Source organism: Lycorma delicatula, chromosome 3, assembly GCF_047948215.1.
Source record: "Lycorma delicatula isolate Av1 chromosome 3, ASM4794821v1, whole genome shotgun sequence".
Classification (NCBI taxonomy): Eukaryota; Metazoa; Arthropoda; class Insecta; order Hemiptera; family Fulgoridae; genus Lycorma; species Lycorma delicatula.
The window spans coordinates 9,783,014-9,801,689 of NC_134457.1; positions in this window are offsets into that span (position 1 = coordinate 9,783,014).

An 18,676-nucleotide genomic window follows, 5' to 3' on the forward strand; every position below is an offset into this window, starting at 1 on the left:
TCGGTCAACATTATTTGACTATAAATTTCAGTAAATTTGCTTACTTTATTAAAAATTTTCATATTATACGGGCTACTATTTCGTGTTGTTTTTTTTTTTAAACCTTCAGATTAAAAAAAAGATCATTTGTCCTTTGAATAAGATACAAATTTACTGTTAAATTTTTTTAAAAAATCAATTTTTAAGAAATAAATTCATTCTTTTAAATTTAAGCCGTTCAGAATTATTGTTATTTGTCGTGTGTCGTGTTACTTAATAATGAATTTATAAAATTTAACGGAATTTAAATCCTTCGTGCTCTAACTCAATGAAGTATTAAAACTATAAAATATTTCATTTTATTTTAAAATATCATCATATAAATAGTTTCTTTGCATAAAGCATAAGTATTCTTACTTAAAAGTCAGTTATTCGATTATGATGTAGAAGCTCTGTTCCTTCAAAATCTTTGATGATATAAATATTTGCGTAGATTGCTATGTAGTATTACTATACAGCTATGCTATTAAGAGAAAGTATGGAAATCGTATCAAATTTTGTATGTCAGAGGTTTTGCATATTATGACATTTCATGACACTCTCTTACAAAAAAACACAATTTCTGTAATGAAAAGTTCCAGAAGGATGATGAAAGTTCATACCGGAATCGTTCAGAAAATTCTCGACCTAACGTACATAGATATTACAAGTATGACCAAATGACTACACACGTAATATTTGTCTAGTATGTCCTTTATATGTGTGCTGCAAAGTTTCATACATGTGGTGGTCGAGTAAAGCAAAGTTTTGACGTTTTCTGATATGTGGATAGAATTGTACCTCAAGGTGTTATAAAATTCCTTGTTTTAAATTATTTAATCCAACAGACTTATAAAAAAAATTAAATTCCACTCTAAAGGATCCTTCTCTTTCCTTTTTGACGGTTAATACGCGGGTTACTGAATTTAAACGTACATTCATTCAAGATAATAAACGTTCCAGAAACCCAGAAAACCGATACGACCGTCGAAATTGTTCCAAAGTTTTACCTTGTCGTATTGAACGATCTGCGACTATACGTAAGCGAACTTATTGATATGACAAATTTCGATAGATTGTGTCCACTACATTTTTGTATGAAATAGAAAAAATTTCCTCCGCGTTGTTAAAAATCAACCAAAAACACATTCGCTGAACACTTCTCAAGGGTGTTTAAATATCTAAACGTGATTCCACCGAGTTTTATAACAGTAGATGAGAAACCTGGATTCAGCTTTACACGCCAGAAACCTCTTTTCGGTAGCAGTTAGAAGTGAGTTAAAGAAAGTAAAATTGGTTCCATCAGCCGGAAAAGTCAAAACTACTTTTTCTGTGGTTCTCTAGGTGTGTGCTGATAGATCAGCTGGAAAAAAGGCAGAACAATTATTTTGGGTTAATACGCTTTACTACTAGACCGATTAAAGGTTGTTGTTCAAGCTAAACGTTATCTGGCCATAAAGAAATTGTTCTTTAACCACGACAATGCGCCTGCACATACGTCTCTGAATTTTGCTGCAAAACTCCATGATTTTTTATACTTTTACCTACATACGCCATAATCATCGGTTTGGTCCCCAGCGATTACTACCTCTTTCCGTACCTGAAGACGTGGCTCGCCGGATGTAGATTCACTTCAAATGATGAGGTCAAAGTTGAGACAACTTTTTATTTTACGGAGTTTTTATATAACGGAGTAAATGCCATTATATTGAAAGTATTAAAAAGTTGGAAAGTCGTTCGTCTAAATGTGTCGAATTTCAGAATGAAATAAAGTTAAAAAAAAAATCTTATGTTTGCTTTGTCAGACAGAATATTTAGCATTAAAGCCCATAAAGTTTGATCAATGGAGTAGAGAAGTACGGGTGAAAAAACAGCTTTTTTGTCGTTTCTGGACTCAAGGGCCTATTATTATATTAAATAGATGATTTCATTAGAATAATATGTCACATCGGTTATGTATTTGAGCAATTTAATTCAAGGCTGGGAGGTAATACATCTAATAGTTTATCTGTTTTTTTCATCAGTGTTTTGAAATCTTCAGATTGCATTAACCATTTTTGTGCAATTTTTTACCATGGTTAGGTGCTATTTAATTTTTTTTTATAATTAGTCTAGGGCGTTAGGTGATATTATTATGGCCCCGTATCTCAAAATGTCACTCAAAGATTAAAATAAATTTTTAACGTAATTCCATCTCTTATTATATTTGTATACTTTTATCAGCAGTGCATAAGTATATTCTAATCCTTTCAATATTTGTAACCAGTGGCGGCTCGCGTATAGGCACTGTGAAACTGCAGCACTCCCTATTTTCACTTGATATTATCGATAGCACTTAATATAATCTTTCTTCTTTAATTCTTCCTTTATACTTGTACAATACATAATTCTTAAGCTTAATGTCAGTATCTATCCCTCAGTTTATGAAAAGGATACAATAATCTTTGTGTGCAACTGTGCGCTTCACAGTTCTAGGGGCGTGGTGTTTGGCTGTTGTGCGCATGCGCACAAAGGAAGCTGCACGCGTTGATACGAGGGAGAGGGAGAGAGCACTATCGCTCCCGCAGTGCCGATCCTGGCGTGCTGGTGGAAGGTAGTTTTTTTTTTTACTTTGTATGGAATGTTCCTTGTTCGTTCGATTTCTAGTTTAGTAGGTGGAAGGATTACTAGTATGAAAGTGGTATAGTTGTTTTTTCAGTACTGATCAGAAGTTGGCGGGTTCTTTGATTGCCAAATCTGTCCAAAAACATGCTGGAAGGGAGAAAGAGAATGTAATTAGTAAAAACTAATTATGTATTTGTTTTATGTTGTGTATATAAAAATTTTAATTAAGCACCGTTGGACTATAGTGTTTTTAAGCGGACTTTTAAAGCGTTTGATTTTGGATTGATTTATTCGGTTAAACCGAATACGGTTTTTAAGCACAGTGTGCTTCTTAAAAACACAGATTATTATCCTCCTTCCGGCTATTCTATTTGAGTCATTTTTTTCGGTTCTTTTATTTTTACAGAAAACCTTAATGTATGTATGACCTTGAAAAGGGCCAGAAAAAATTCTCTGGAGCAGCACCCTCACAAAATTTTAGCTACGAGTCGCCACTTTTGTAACAAATGTTATAAAAATTTTTATATATATATATATATATATTGATCCATGAAGTGGTTAAAACTTAGTAGGAATGATTAATAATCTTCCTCCTAAGTAATAGTCTGCGCCGATGGCTATGCCTTGTATAGCTAGAATTGGATAACTTACTCGAATTAGCTGGGAAAATTATGCAATTCATTGCCGGATTTAAGAAAAAAATTCAAATTGATCTGACAAGAGATAAATATTAAAAATTAAAACACGACTACAAAAAAAAAAAACATTACTGACAAACATTGCTCTTTAATACAGGGTAATTATTAATATAGGATAATTAAAGAGCATATGCGTATGACAGTTTTGTATGTAGTATAATTTTTATTCAAATTTTTTAAATTTATTTCAATATATATCTATTTATTTACCGTATGACAAGACTCCGGATAACGAACGTAAGGATTCCAATGTGGGGTTATATATCTAAATCGGTTCAGCCGTTGAGCTGCTACGGTGGAACAAATATACATATACACATGCATACATACACCTTAAATACATTACCCTTCTTTTTGGGCAATTATGTAAAAAATAGAATTTCTGTAATATTTATTGGATTAACTTTTAGAGCAATTTAGATTTTTTCTGGACTAATTATATTTTTAAATTGTAATGTTGAATATCGAAAAAAATGTTGAACTAAATCCTGATAGCTTTTAGGTATTAATTCTTACCCAGTATAAATAAATTAATACGTTTAACTGTTTAAGTAATTTCTATAGTATATAAATAGATATAACAAATATGGATAAAACCTTGAAAGTTAATGGTCCGTGATAGTTTCATTTAGTTACTATTAAAAAAATAAAATCGTACTTTTATTATAATAGTAATATTAATGCAGGATTAATGTGGGTTTTTTTTATAATTCGTTGTGTTAGGAAGTAGTAATTTGTGTTTTAACAGTTTTTTTATAATTCCGATAGAATTTCCTTAATCCTCCTATATATATATATTTATATATATCTGCGTGTTTGTGTGGTTATTTTTTGAAAATTACTTTATCTGGAATATAATTTTGTTGATTTTACACGGCAGTTGCAAATAGATGCAAATGTAGACTGTAGGTCATGTATTTAAAGTATTTCTATATTTGGCAAAATCAATATGGTTTTGTTTTCTCCCGCAGACGACTGTTGATTTAATATTTAATATAATAGTATTTTAAATTCAAATAAGAATTGCTGAATTAAAACAGCTTTTTTTTTCTCAACCTGTTATATAATTTTATTATTTTTTTTTTAACTGTTATAAAACAATTAAGCAATTGGAAATAAATAAATATTTACTATGAAACTAAGCTTCTGAAAAAAAAGAAATTACGAATTGGTAGGATATTTTTTCCCCAAAAAATCTACAATACAGTTATAGGAATTTCCGGTCAAGTGGATAATGCCGCATTCCGGGAAAGCTCTACAACTGTGGGTTGTTTCTGATGCACGGCTTACACACACACATTCACGCACGACTTAATTAAAAATATTTAACACTTTATTTAAACATAATATTTTTTCGTTTATTTCAATCAATAATTGTAACTAATGCGCGCGAGCACACCGTATTGAATTCGCGCGGGTGTGGCGGTATTAGCGGCGACGGTCGGCACTAAACTAAATTAATCCAGTTTTACAAACTTACATACAACAAATTTTGCTTGGACGGTCGGAAGATTGGTAAATCTGTGAGGCTTTACGCACTAGGTACAGTGTTCCAGCCAGAAAACCGAGTTACTTTTTTATACTTAAAATATTATTCGTTTATTTAATTCTGCCGCTCCTCTATTTTACTTTGTTCAACCAGAATACGTATTTTGCTTAAAGGAAAGACTCTTACCACATTGCTGTTGGAAGCTAACACTGAGTATGGCTGACCACCAGTCAATTATTATAGCTCCAAGCATTATAAAATGGTAGACAGATACTTGCTGGCATTCAGCGACCTAGGCGTGGCAGCAAATTGCTCCCTAGACAAAAAAAGTTTTATTATGGATATCATATATATTTTTAGTAGTTGACGGGATGCGCCTACCCATTTTAGTAAATATATGACGAGTGAGCGGTTGGGACGATGGTGTATAGCACCACGCTTAGTCCGCTCACGCTGTTAGATAAGTTCTAGGAGCTATGTTAGGATATGGGTCGTTAAACTGTTCGAAGCTCACTTGCCGTTTGTGGCACAGATATTTGGTCTTATGCTTTAGGGCGACCAAATGGGGGGAGAAATGCCAAGCAAACCAACTACCGCTCACCTTTACCTCACAACATAGCAGTCGACTACAACAGCATTTTATAGGGTGGGCGAGTGATTTTGCAAAACTTTTTTTTTTTTTTGCAAATATTGTTATTTTTTTATCTTTAACAAATGTGCCTTAGAAAAACATGATCGTAATCAGGCGAAATTTCGAAATACTGAGGGTGACCTTGCTCTACAGCCTCACCCTTTTGACCTTTTAAGTTGAAAATTTAATGACATCAATGCCGCATATATAGAAGTATTCTGATCAAGTTTGATCAAAGTCTATCCAGTGGTTCTAGAGATATAAGGTGATGCAGAGACCAATACCGAACATACATTTGTACATATGAAGATTAATATCCTATTTTTTAGGTTCTTTACACGTTAAAACGTAAAGATATGGTGAAAACTGCATATTCCCAAATTGGACTGATTACAATATTCTTTCCCTTCTAGAGCTATAGACGGGTAATAAATAATATATGAAAGTAAAACTGATATAAATTTAATGAAATATTAGACATACGAGTATATGAAATGTTGAATACTGGAGAAAACCCGTTCTTTCCTATAGCTAATATTTTTCCCGTCTGGAAATGGAACTATATTAACACAAAAATGAAAATTATGGTTTTTTAAGAAACAAATTAAAACTAATTTTCTAGTGCTGAAACAGGTTTTTATTTTTATTTATTTTTCCTATTATTACGTTCGCGTTTGTAGCTCTATTGCTGGTGCCAAGTAGCAACTACAGCTTTGAGGAGCTTGTTTATAAATCGGTGTCTCTTTTTTTGTTTAGCTTCCGAAAATACCATAAGGTATTACTTAAGAGGATGATATGTATGAATGTAAATGAAATGTAGTCCTGTACAGTCTCAGGTAGATCGTTCCTGAGATGTGTTGTTAATTGAAACACAATCACCAAAGAACACCGGTATCCACGATCTGGTACGGAGAAATACGTACGGAGAAATTATATAATTTAAAAATTGATTTGGACACCATATAACTTCCTTGTACGCCCATTAAATAACATATACACATTTTTAAAAGTACATAAAATGTTATTTCATTAATAACTTATCTTTGTATCTTTTCAATTTTTTTTTATTGTTTATTGAACTATTATTTATTATCAAACTTTTTTTACAATCAGAGGTTTATAATTATTAATAAAAAAAATTCTCTCCGTCTTCTAAACCATCATACATAAACAAATGAAAAAAAATCCTTTCAGCACGCCGGAAGGCGGAGTTAGGTTTCACCGGTGCTAAGTAGGGGATAAAAAAGATTTCCTCCTTAAAGTTAAGAAAAACTTCAAATTTACTGAATACAAGAATGGTACCATGTGAAAAACGTTTCACACGTTTAGCACACGACAAACCCATTCTTCTTACAATTCCAGCAACATTTTGGCCACCCGTTGCCGTAAGGGTTGGTCATATCAAAAATTGTTTCAGTCAGATGTTTTAGGTAATGTTTAGAGGACTAACGCCCACTTTAAACCGATTCGATACTGTGCCTATTAAGGGAGGTATGATTTTTTTTGTCTTCGAAACCACATTTTTTCCACCCCCTGGGCCTATGGTTGGTGATATCAAAAAATTTAACTGAAATAAGTTTTAGGCCCTTATCCAAAGACTAGTAGGAACTTTAAACGAATTCGTTATTTTTCTTAATAAGAAGGTTATAGCAATATTTTGTTTTTTTTTTGTAAAAGCCACCCCATTTTTACCCCCCCCCCCCCATGGTCCGATTTTGGCCGTTAATAAACTCGACCGAGATTTTGGGTTGAGTTATTTTTAGGAGACAATTTGAAAGTGATTGGAGCAGAATTACGGCAGTTATCATGTCAAAAAAGTGAAATTATATATAAATTTATGCACAAACTTCGGTGGTTTTGGGGTCTGGGGTATGTGAAACGCGAAGATATACCGAAATTTTCTGGAAGTCGAATCATGGTACCCATTACAATAGGTCGCTTTCTTATGAAATATACCTAAAAGGAGATGATATCTGATTCGAACGGATGTGACTTCCCGTTGTAAAATCCAAATATTTCATTAATTAAAATTTTATTTGGCTATAACTCTGGAACCTATGAAAATAATTACCACTTAAGATATATCGTTGAAAAGCTGTCAATGAGGGCTTATTACTGAAGTTAAGAAAAAATTCAAAATCCAAATTTTGTTGATTTTGGGTTTTTGACCCTTTTGATTTAGTAGATTACAATCAAAACGGGAGGTGTACAAACTGAATGTTGCAACACAGTTCTAAATCCAAAATTTCAACATCCTACGGCTAATTGTTTTTTAGTTATTCGAGATACGTACGTACGTACGTACAGACGTCACGCCGAAACTAGTAAAAATATTTCCATTGAAATCTGAAAACCGAAATTTTTCGAGATCATAGTACTTACTTTACTTCGGACAAGGAAGTAAAAAACAAATTGTTATATACGTAATATAATTATGTGAATTGATCGATATATTTTTCATATTTAAAAACCAAAATATTATAAAACGAATGTTATCGTAGGAAAAGAATGTTCAGCTTAGAATCCAATCTTAAATTCACTTTTTTATATATTTTTTTTTATCCCTATTCTTATTATATACTCTAGCTATAAGGGAAGGTAATTTAAATATATTGATTTATTAATAATTATTAACCTCTGATTATAAAAAATATATATATACTAGCGGACCCGACAGACGTTGTCCTGACGCGGCATTATTCTGTAATAAATGCTCACACATAAATATAAGTAACTTAATTTAGTTAAAATTAGCAGGAATGTGTTCTAAATTTCATTAAAATGACTATTAATATGATATTATCAGTTTGTAATTGTTGTATTATTGTAATGGGTTTACTGATTAATTATGTGTAGTATGGTTAATATTTATTTTCACTAAATATTGAGATGGCCGATGAAAATTGAATTAAAAAATCAAAACGTCGTAAAATTAATAATTAGTGTAATTAATAAATTTTCATCCACATTACTACTAATTTTCACTTAACATCATTCTAAAAAAGTACCTCCTACATATTTTTTTTTTAAATTTAATAATTTTAATGTTTTATTACCATGTAACAGCTTAATTAATCAATTAATAAAAAAATTAAAGCGCTGTAAAAAAGCAACGTAGTTAAAATTTTAGTAGAAATTTTTATCATTCTTTATTTTAACATCTATTTTACCAAATTTTAGATAATTGTAAATTAAAAATAATTTTAGAAAACTTTTTATAAAATTAATCAGCTAAAACATTTTAATTTCAATTTTTTTAATGTCCTTTAAACTATATTATAAGTAACTTATATTTTAATTTTATAAATGTTATCATTTATTTTACAAACTAAAATTTTTATTTTCAAAGAGCCATTCAATACTTCATAAATTGCATAGAATCAAATGAGAACTGATAATTTAAATTTGTAGGTTAAGTTGATTGTTATTTAATGCACGTGTATAAATTATTAAAATTCATGAAAAATCATGTAAAATACTCACTTCAATACTGCACCTTACAAATCTGCACAATGTACATTTTTTAATTAAACTTTAAAACGTTATTTCAATGAATAATAATATATAATATTCTCAATAAGCGCGCAATTCTAGCAGACTCGGCAATGCTTCGCTATTGCTAGATCTGAGTATACATACAGATTAAATGACAACAATTGAAAGTTTCATAAAACCTTAAAAAACTGAACATTAGCAATTTAACAAAATTTAACCTTTCACTTTATAAAAGTCAGAATACAACAGCACTACCTACCGGAGCTAATTCACACCACTCTCTAATCATAGTATTCGGTGGAAAATAATTTTTTAACGAAAAGTGTTGTGGCTGCAAAATCATTACAATTAATACTGAACATTAAGAAACTTATAAAACATTACGGAACCTTATAAAATTTCACCTTTAACTTTATAAAATTCAGAATGTAAATAAATCCAATTGTCAGAACAGCATTACCTATCGGATTTAATTCAAACTATTCTCTAAATACGAATTTTAATGTAAGAACAACACTAAGCTACGACGCAAGTAACTGATATGCGAAAAAGCAACAAAATAAAAAAATTCCTAGAATCCGATCGCATCACCAACTACCGGGTTTGACTGATAAACCAAAAATTAAAAAAAATTCTAAAACGCGATCGCAGCTCTGCCTACCGGACCCAATTGTGAATCTTAACCATCCCAAGATCAACAACACATAAATAAATTAAAAAAAAACATTTTCACTTCAATACTGTACCTTACAAATTTGCACAATGTATATTTTTTAATTACACTTTAAAACGTTATTTCAATAAATAATAATATAATATTTCTCAATACGTGCACAATTCTAAACGCGATCGCAGTGCTGCCTACTTGTTACTTAATTAGTTGTGATTTTGTTTACATTGACAACGGCCATACGGGCTCTTTGTGATTAGTCGTTGTGTTTGACAGCGGCCATCTTGCATTGATCTGATTGGTTTTCCTTTGTTTACATTTCCATCTGATTTATTAGCCTCTTATTTATTAAAAAACTGTGGTCTCGCGATTATTTGTAACACAATAATAACAGAAAATTACGAAATATTTTTCTCAATTTGATCGCAGCACCAACTGTCGGGACAAACTAAAATTAAAATAGAATATTATTGAATATTCGATACTGCGATGGTAGTGCAGTCTGCCCGGTCCAATGGTAAACATTCCAAAATCAACAACTACTTATAAATAAAAAATTAATTAAAAAAACATTTTCCAGTAGACCAAATTGTGAATCTCAATCATTCTCGAATCCCTTTGAACACACACAAAAATTTCATCATCAGTCCAGCCGTTTAGGAGGAGTTCCAATTTCATACACACGCACACAAGAAATATATATATATATATGTGTAATTTAATACGCTTACAAGGAAGTTATGTGGTATCCACATCAGATGATTTTTGTTATACAATCAACTCCCGAGAGATTGCCGTGCAATTTAGAATCACTTCGTATATATATATATATATATATATATATATTAATTAAGTGTCGCTTTATATGTAAGTGAAACTTGTACAATCGGAGTATCTGAGAAGAAAAGATTAGAAGCTTTTGAAATCCGGTGCTATAGAAGAATGTTAAAAATCAGACGGGTGGATAAAGTGACAAATGAAGAGGTATTGCGGCAAATAGATGAAGAAAGAAGCATCTGGAAAAATATAGTTAAAAGAAGAGACAGACTTATAGGCTACATACTAAGGCATCCTGGAATAGTCGCTTTAATATTGGAAGGACAGGTAGAAGGGAAAAATTGTGTAGGCAGGCCACGTTTGGAATATGTAAAACAAATTGTTAGGGATGTAGGATGTAGAGGGTATACTGAAATGAAACGACTAGCACTAGATAGGGAATCTTGGAGAGCTGCATCAAACGAGTCAAATGACTGTAGACAAAAAAAAAAATATATATATATATATATTAAGTTATGAAGTGACAACCTTGTCCTTTTTTTTTGAAGCGTTTTAAAAAATAAAATTGTTAAATATTTGACAATATAATTCTATTTTTTGTTCACAAAGTACGTAAAATATTTTTTTGCATTTTCTTTTCTGACCTTTAATAAATTAAATAATATTTCGTATTTTATATATTTTTTTGCTTGACTGTTAAGTAAAATTGTAATTTCTCTATAATAATCAAGTAGAGCATTAATTTAACGTTAAATACAGTTTTAAGAAAATGAATTATTATATATTTGTAGCCGTAACTTTTGTAATTTATCTTTTACTCGGAAGTTTACTACATTAACATTACTGTATCAAAAAAACGTTTTTTCCCGATTTAATTTTTTATTTTTTTTTTATGATGGTTAACTTCTTGAAGAGAAATTAGTGATTTAATGAAAGTAATTAATTTTCTCTTAATTACTTGCTCTTATCCATACTGTCATTTGCAAAACCGAGATTTTGCCCGCTAACTTTATTTTTAATCTTCATACAAAAATTAATTGTATGGAAAAATTAACTTGTAAATTCATATGTATTGTTTGACTATTACATTTTTTCCAAGTACCTTCCAGATCGTATTTTTTTTCTTTAAAAAACAGAATAACGTTGTTAATATTTCCGATTTGTTTCAACAGTTATTAATTTTACGTTTTTTTTTTTTTGTCTTCAGTCATTTGACTGGTTTGATGCAGCTCTCCAAGATTCCCTATCTAGTGCTAGTCGTTTCATTTCAGTATACCCTCTACATCCTACATCCCTAACAATTTGTTTTACATATTCCAAACGTGGCCTGCCTACACAATTTTTCCCTTCTACCTGTCCTTCCAATATTAAAGCGACTATTCCAGGATGCCTTAGTATGTGGCCTATAAGTCTGTCTCTTCTTTTAATTATATTTTTACAAATGCTTATTTTCTTCATCTATTTGCCGCAATACCTCTTCATTTGTCACTTTATCCACCCGTCTGATTTTTAACATTCTCCTATAGCACCGCATTTCAAAAGCTTCTAATCTTTTCATCTCAGATACTCCGATCGTCCAAGTTTCACTTCCATATAAAGCGACAATCCAAACATACACTTTCAAAAATCTTTTCTTGACATTTAAATTAATTTTTGATGTAAATAAATTATATTTCTTACTGAAGGCGCGTTTAGCCTGTGCTATTCGGCATTTTATATCGCTCCTGCTTCGGCCATCTTTAGTAATTCTACTTCCCAAATAACAAAATTCTTCTACCTCCATAATCTTTTCTCCTCCTATTTTCACATTCAGCGGTCCATCTTTGTTATTTCTACTACATTTCATTACTTTTGTTTTGTTCTTGTTTATTTTCATGCGATAGTTCTTGCGTAGGACTTCATCTATGCCGTTCATTGTTTCTTCTAAATCCTTTTTACTCTCGGCTAGAATTACTATATCATAAGCAAATCGTAGCATCTTTATCTTTTCACCTTGTACTGTTATCCGAATGTAAATTTTTCTTTAACATCCTTAACTGCTAGTTCCATGTAAAGATTAAAAAGTAATGGAGATAGGGAACATCCTTGTCGGACTCCCTTTTTTATTACGGCTTCTTTCTTATGTTCTTCGATTGTTACTGTTGCTGTTTGGTTCCTGTACATGGTAGCAATTGTTCTTCTATCTTTGTATTTGAACCCTAATTTTTTTTAAATGCTGAACATTTTATTCCAGTCTACGTTATCGAATGCTTTTTCTAGGTCTATGAACGCCAAGTATGTTGGTTTGTTTTTTCTTTAATCTTCCTTCTACTATTAATCTGAGGCCTAAAATTGCTTCCCTTGCCCCTATACTTATCCTGAAACCAAATTGGTCTCCTCCAATTTTATGTAATTATTATTATTATTAAAGTTTCTATTCTAGTTTTAATTTCGTATAAGTTTCTGTATTATTTACCTTTTTTGTTTGAATTTAGGTGATTATTTTTCCCCAGTATTTTTATAACTGGCCTTAGGTGCCTTCCTCAAGCTGGTATCAGATTGATATTTCCATACCTTACTTTTTGTCTCCTGCCTCCTGGAACCAGACCACCAATTAAGCATGAACAAAAATTCCTTAGGATTCCGTAATTTTTTTGTGTTTGTTAGAAATGATATGTGCATCTTATCTTGGTTTACTGGTTTTTAATCAAAAATCATTGTCCTTATTATGGAGAATAATCTGAGGGAAAATGTGTTAGTTATAGAATACATAAATTATATATATATATATATATATATAGAGAGAGAGAGAGAGAGAGAGAAATGTTAATATATATTTATATATACTTTCATCATATTTATTAATTTCCCGTCTAAATACGCTAAAGCAGCACTGTATCTCTAGAAGGGAAAGTATTGTAATCCATCCAATTTGGGTACATGTGGTTTTTATCGGATCTTAACGTTTTGTCACCTAAAGAACCCAAAATGGCAAAAATGCAGATGGAAATTTTCCGGATGTTAATGTTCTTATGTGTTCGGTGTTGGCCTCTAAATTACCTTATATCTCCAGAATTACTAGACCGATTTTGACCAAACTTGGTCAGATTACTTCTATATATGGAACACTCATGCCATTAAATTTTCAACTTAAAAAGTCAAGGGGATGAGGCTGTAAAGCAAGGTTACCCTCAGTAGCGCGAGATTTCGCTTAATGAAGGTCATATTTTTCTTAGGTACTTATGTTAACAGTTAAAAAATAACAATATTTTAAAAAAATGTTTGCAAAATCTCATCTACCCCAAAAAAAATGCGGTTGTAGTCGACTACTATGTTGTGATGTTACTGGTGAGCGGTAGAATTAAATAAATGAATAATATTTAACGAGTAAAAAAGTAACTCGGTCTGACCGGGTCTTGAACTCGATCTTCTTTTTTGATTCAGTACCTGGTGCGTTATCCTAGCGGCTACACTGGTCTGCCGACTCTACAGGCGAAATTTGTTGTATCCAAGTTGTAAAATTACATCAGTTTAGTAAGGTCTGACCATCACGCTAGTACCATCACAACCGGGCGAATTAAATACAGTATGCGCGTGCGTTACAGTATGTGCGCGTGCGTTTAGAATCACTGAACTAAATAAACGAAAAGATATATTTAAATAAAAATATAAATATTTTAAATTAAGTTATGTGTAAGCCGTGCATCAGAAACAATGCACAGTTGTAGGACTTCCCGGAATTCGGCTCTTTGCTTATCTGTAATAATAAGCCTTCATTGCGAGCTTTTCAACGATGTAGCTGTTCTATTCCTAGTTTGCTATTCCTGTAGTTTTCTATTAGCGCCGGCCTGCGAGCCAGTTCATACAATTCGTTCTAGATAAGAATCCCGTTTGGCGCTGTTGTGTATTTCTTCGTCTAATGTGACATATGTGGTTTATTTAGTATCTTTTACAAATTAAATTCAATTACCCTAGAAGACTATTGTTTCATTTGTTCATCCAACTAGCAATACAGTCCGTTCTAGCTCCAAAGATTTAATAATATCACAAGTAGTACTTATTTTCACGGTCCCAGAGGTTACAGTCAAATAAAATTTTAATTAATCAAATATTTGGATCTTACAACGGGAAGGCACGTCGGTTCGATTCAGACTTCATTGCCTTTTTTTTTTATTTATTTAAATACATTGATTTATTAATAATTATTAATCTCTGATTATAATAAATAATTCAATAATATCAATTAAAAAAAAGATAATAAAAATTATCAGAAGTTATTAATGAAAAAAAAAAACTTATCTAATTTTTACTTTAAAAAAATGTGTTTATGTAATTTAGTAGGCGTACAAGGAAGTCACGTGGTGTCCACATCAGATTTTTTTTAATTTAACTTATTTTTTGCATTTTGTGATGCTGTTTTAGCAAAGTTTTACTAATGTTTTTCCTTGACTCTTCCAGGAAAATGTTAGGGCAGCTTTATTAAATGTTGAATAGCATATCTACCTATTCATTACTTTATATGTATAATTTATTACTGATCAATAAAAGATGTAATTAATTAATGAGTTTTATCGAGTAATGACAGAGTTAATACATAACTTTTGTCATTATCACATCATTTTTATGCTAGCTTTCTCTTCTGAAGTTTGGTCCAGAAAAGAGATACCGTCTGCATTGCTTACACCTGCATACCTTCGTGTTTTTATTGTTAAAATTAAGTAAGTGACATAAATTGTGTAAAGGACAGCTGATAATAGGCTTGCAGTAAATCATATTTTGTGTTATCTTATAATTAACGTCATTGTCTTTTCACTTAGTGACGTAGTTTTTTAGTATTTCGCTGTGTCAATTACACTGTTGCTCTTCAATGTCTTGAGTTGCACTGAATCAAATTTCGATAAGTCTTGGAAAATACCGGCCATTTTTTATTTTTTGACAATTTTCTACTGTACATGTTGGTGGTATAAATACGTCGCAGGTCAGCCCCTTTACACACCGGCTTGGTCTAGTGGTGAACGCGTCTCCGCAAATCAGTTGATTTCGAAGTCCAGAGTTCCAACGTTCAAACCCTAGTAAAGGCAGTTAGTTACTTTTATACGGATTTGAATATTAGATCGTGGATACCGATGTTCTTTGGTGGTTGGGTTTCAATTAACCACACATCTCAGAAATGGTCGACCTGAGACTGTACAAGACTACACTTTACTTACAGTCATACATATCATCCTCTGAAATCACCTGACGGTGATTCCCGGAGGCTAAACAGGGGAAAAAAAGAAAAAAGGTCAGCTCTTTAAATTAAATTAAAAGAAAAATAAATTAAATAAATAAATTAAAAGAACTATGGAAAGAGTTAACCGGGGTTCACCATAGGGATTGCTGGGGTCGCCTCGGGTTATCGAACGGCTTCGTATGAGACATTGTGTGTGGTCACATCAATACCGCCGATTGAACTGCAGGTTGAAGAAATGACATATTTATAATGCCATGGAGAGAAGGGAGGCCAGAGATAAACTCATGAATAAGTTGAAAGAAGAGTGGAGGGAGAAAGGGGCTGCCATCTGGACGAAGAGATATATCCAGAATACAGATATCTGGTGCAGTCGTAAATTTGGAGAGATCAATTATTACGTGTCACAAGTTTTGATCGGACATGGTAATTTTAAGTTTTACCTACAGAATCGGGATACGTGAAACATCGGAGTGTATGTTCTGTAACCAAGAAGACACAGTGGAACACACAGTTTTCCAGTGTAATGAGCAAAACGAGGCTAGAATTTCTGAACAAACACCAGAAAGAAATTATAGGCTATATGTTGCAGCTTGAGGAGTGCCAGAGGAATTTTTAGAATAGGGAAGGGTAGATATCCCCATTCGTGAGGGCTGGCATTCTTCGGTGCGTCAGTTTCAGTGATCGGCTGCGGATTCCAGGGGAGCAGTAACGATTTAAAATAAATACTGAAAAGATCCGATGCCCTGTCTGGCGCAATTGTGTCCGGGCATGGCGTCAAATGGGCAAACGATAACGGATCTGACGGACGGGCTGACCTGCCGTGCCAAACGTATAGCTGGTAGGTGGAGAGGCTCGTCGGTGAAACAGACACCCCTCTGGTTTGAGCTGTACCTTCAAGTCGGACTGAACCGGGGGTCCGAGTAAAAAAAAAGTCAGCCCCTTTAACTTTTCTGAATTTATATTGTGTAGACATTATTAGTTTTTTGTTATCAATAGATTATTTAATTCTGTTTTTTATACACCATTCAATCCTTTGGAAAACATATTGAGTAGTGGTATATAGGTAAGTAGAGTTACATCAGTTCTTATACGGGTAAATAGTCCTGACTCTCCCATTTTTTCTGTCTTCCATCTTTGCATAATAGTTTGGAACTTTTTTGTTTTCCAATATTTTTTTCACTGTATTGTTTTTCTTCCTTGGTCCACTTTCTTCCTATACGCTTGTTATCCTTCTTTTCTGAAAACTTAGATTCTTTGATTAATTTTCTAAACCGGTCTCTATTTAAAAAAAATTAATGTTTTCTAATTCTTTAAATCAGATAATATTAATTGATCTACTGTTATAAAAGTTAAATATATGTTTTGTTAATCGGTTTTCGCTTATTCTGTATAAATGTCCATAAAAGTGTAATTTCTTCTCCGGATGGTGTCTTATTTTTTCTGTATTTTTATAAATTTCTGCTTCACTTTTTAGTTTATAAATTCCGTCCAGGTAATCGGGTCCTTAAAAATTCTTTTATCTATTTTAAAAAGGTTTTAATCCAAATATTTTTCAAACATTCAGCGTCATATAACGCCTCTGGAAGAATTACTGTTTTGTAATGTCGGAGTTTAGCCATTATTCGAAAGCCATTTTGTATTATATAAATTTCATGTTAAGTTGAACGCTAACGCCATTTTCTGTTCGCTCTTTTAGCGTTTCCTTTGCTATATGATTTTATTATTAATATTTTATTTTAAATTTGAACCGTTCCTGTTTTACGATATTCTTTAAAAAAGTAACTAATTGTTTTTAAATGAATTTTGTGCACCGTCAATCTTTCTCTCCTATAGCATATTTCTCTTAGTTCTGTTTTTCATTGATTTATTTTCAAGTAAAGTAAAGTCATTATTTCAAAGGTATGCAATTTAATTACCTTATCTTGCTAATTATAATTAGTATTTACTATTTACATTTCTGCTACAATTGCATTTCAATTCATTCAATGTAAGGAATGGTTGTTTTATGCTAATTAGATAACTTTTATTATTGAACGTACGCTACAATAATTAAAAATATGACTTTCGAGTTTGATCTAGGTCGTGGATGTAATTATTTTTGTTTATTATGCGTTCATCGTTAAGCTGTGGTAAAGGTTTATTTATTTTATAGGTAGTAAAATTAAATAAAATTAATATTAGCTGTTAATTATTTATTTCAAATTTGAGGTAGTAAAAATCGGGTGGAGCTGTGTCGGGGTGCAAGGCCGTTGGTTTAACCTGAAATGTTACAGACCTTGAATGAAGTTCCTCTGAGCTACAGACCGACTAACTTATCTCTAGAGTTAAATGGGAGAGCCACCATCGTATATGTTTTGAACGAATATGAAAGTCTCCAATGGAAAATTTTAGTTCCTTCATTTGACCAATACTACAGATAAATTGGTCGGTCTGTATGTCAGCGAGTCACTTTTAGTGTATTGAATTGAAAGAAAAACGAGACATTAACTGCTTATTAAATTTAATTTTAATATAAAACTGACACTAAAGGGTACATGATATTTATTTCGACTAATATTCGACGTTTTGTTCAAAATCGGTCCGGGATATATGTAAGAGACATATAAGGCATCATAAGCAGCGGTAGAGGTGCTCCCGCCGTCAACGTCGTTTACTGAGCTGATGTACCACCTTTGCGACGATCCCAAAACAGTCTCGCTCGCTCGGACTGGACATTGGGGTACCGTGCATGGCCAATAACCTCCCCTTTCCAAAGATATGCGTAATTTATATTTCTGGCTGGCTTTTGCGCGGGCTGAGGCTGACATATTGAAATTTTATACTTTTTTACACGTTTACTTTATTTTTTTACAGATATACATTGTTTAAAATACACTTATTATTACTTAAATCGATCTACCTAGATAAACTCCAAACACAAAAACACGATTCTCCGCGCTATCACATCTAAGTCGTGAACTACACTGAATGAAAATGAGCGAGAGCGCCAATTTCGGGCGATTAGCACTGTGCCCCCTCACCGCTTGTTAGTGACGCAAAATCAAAGTCGTATCGGCGAGTTGACCATGTAAGTTATAAAATG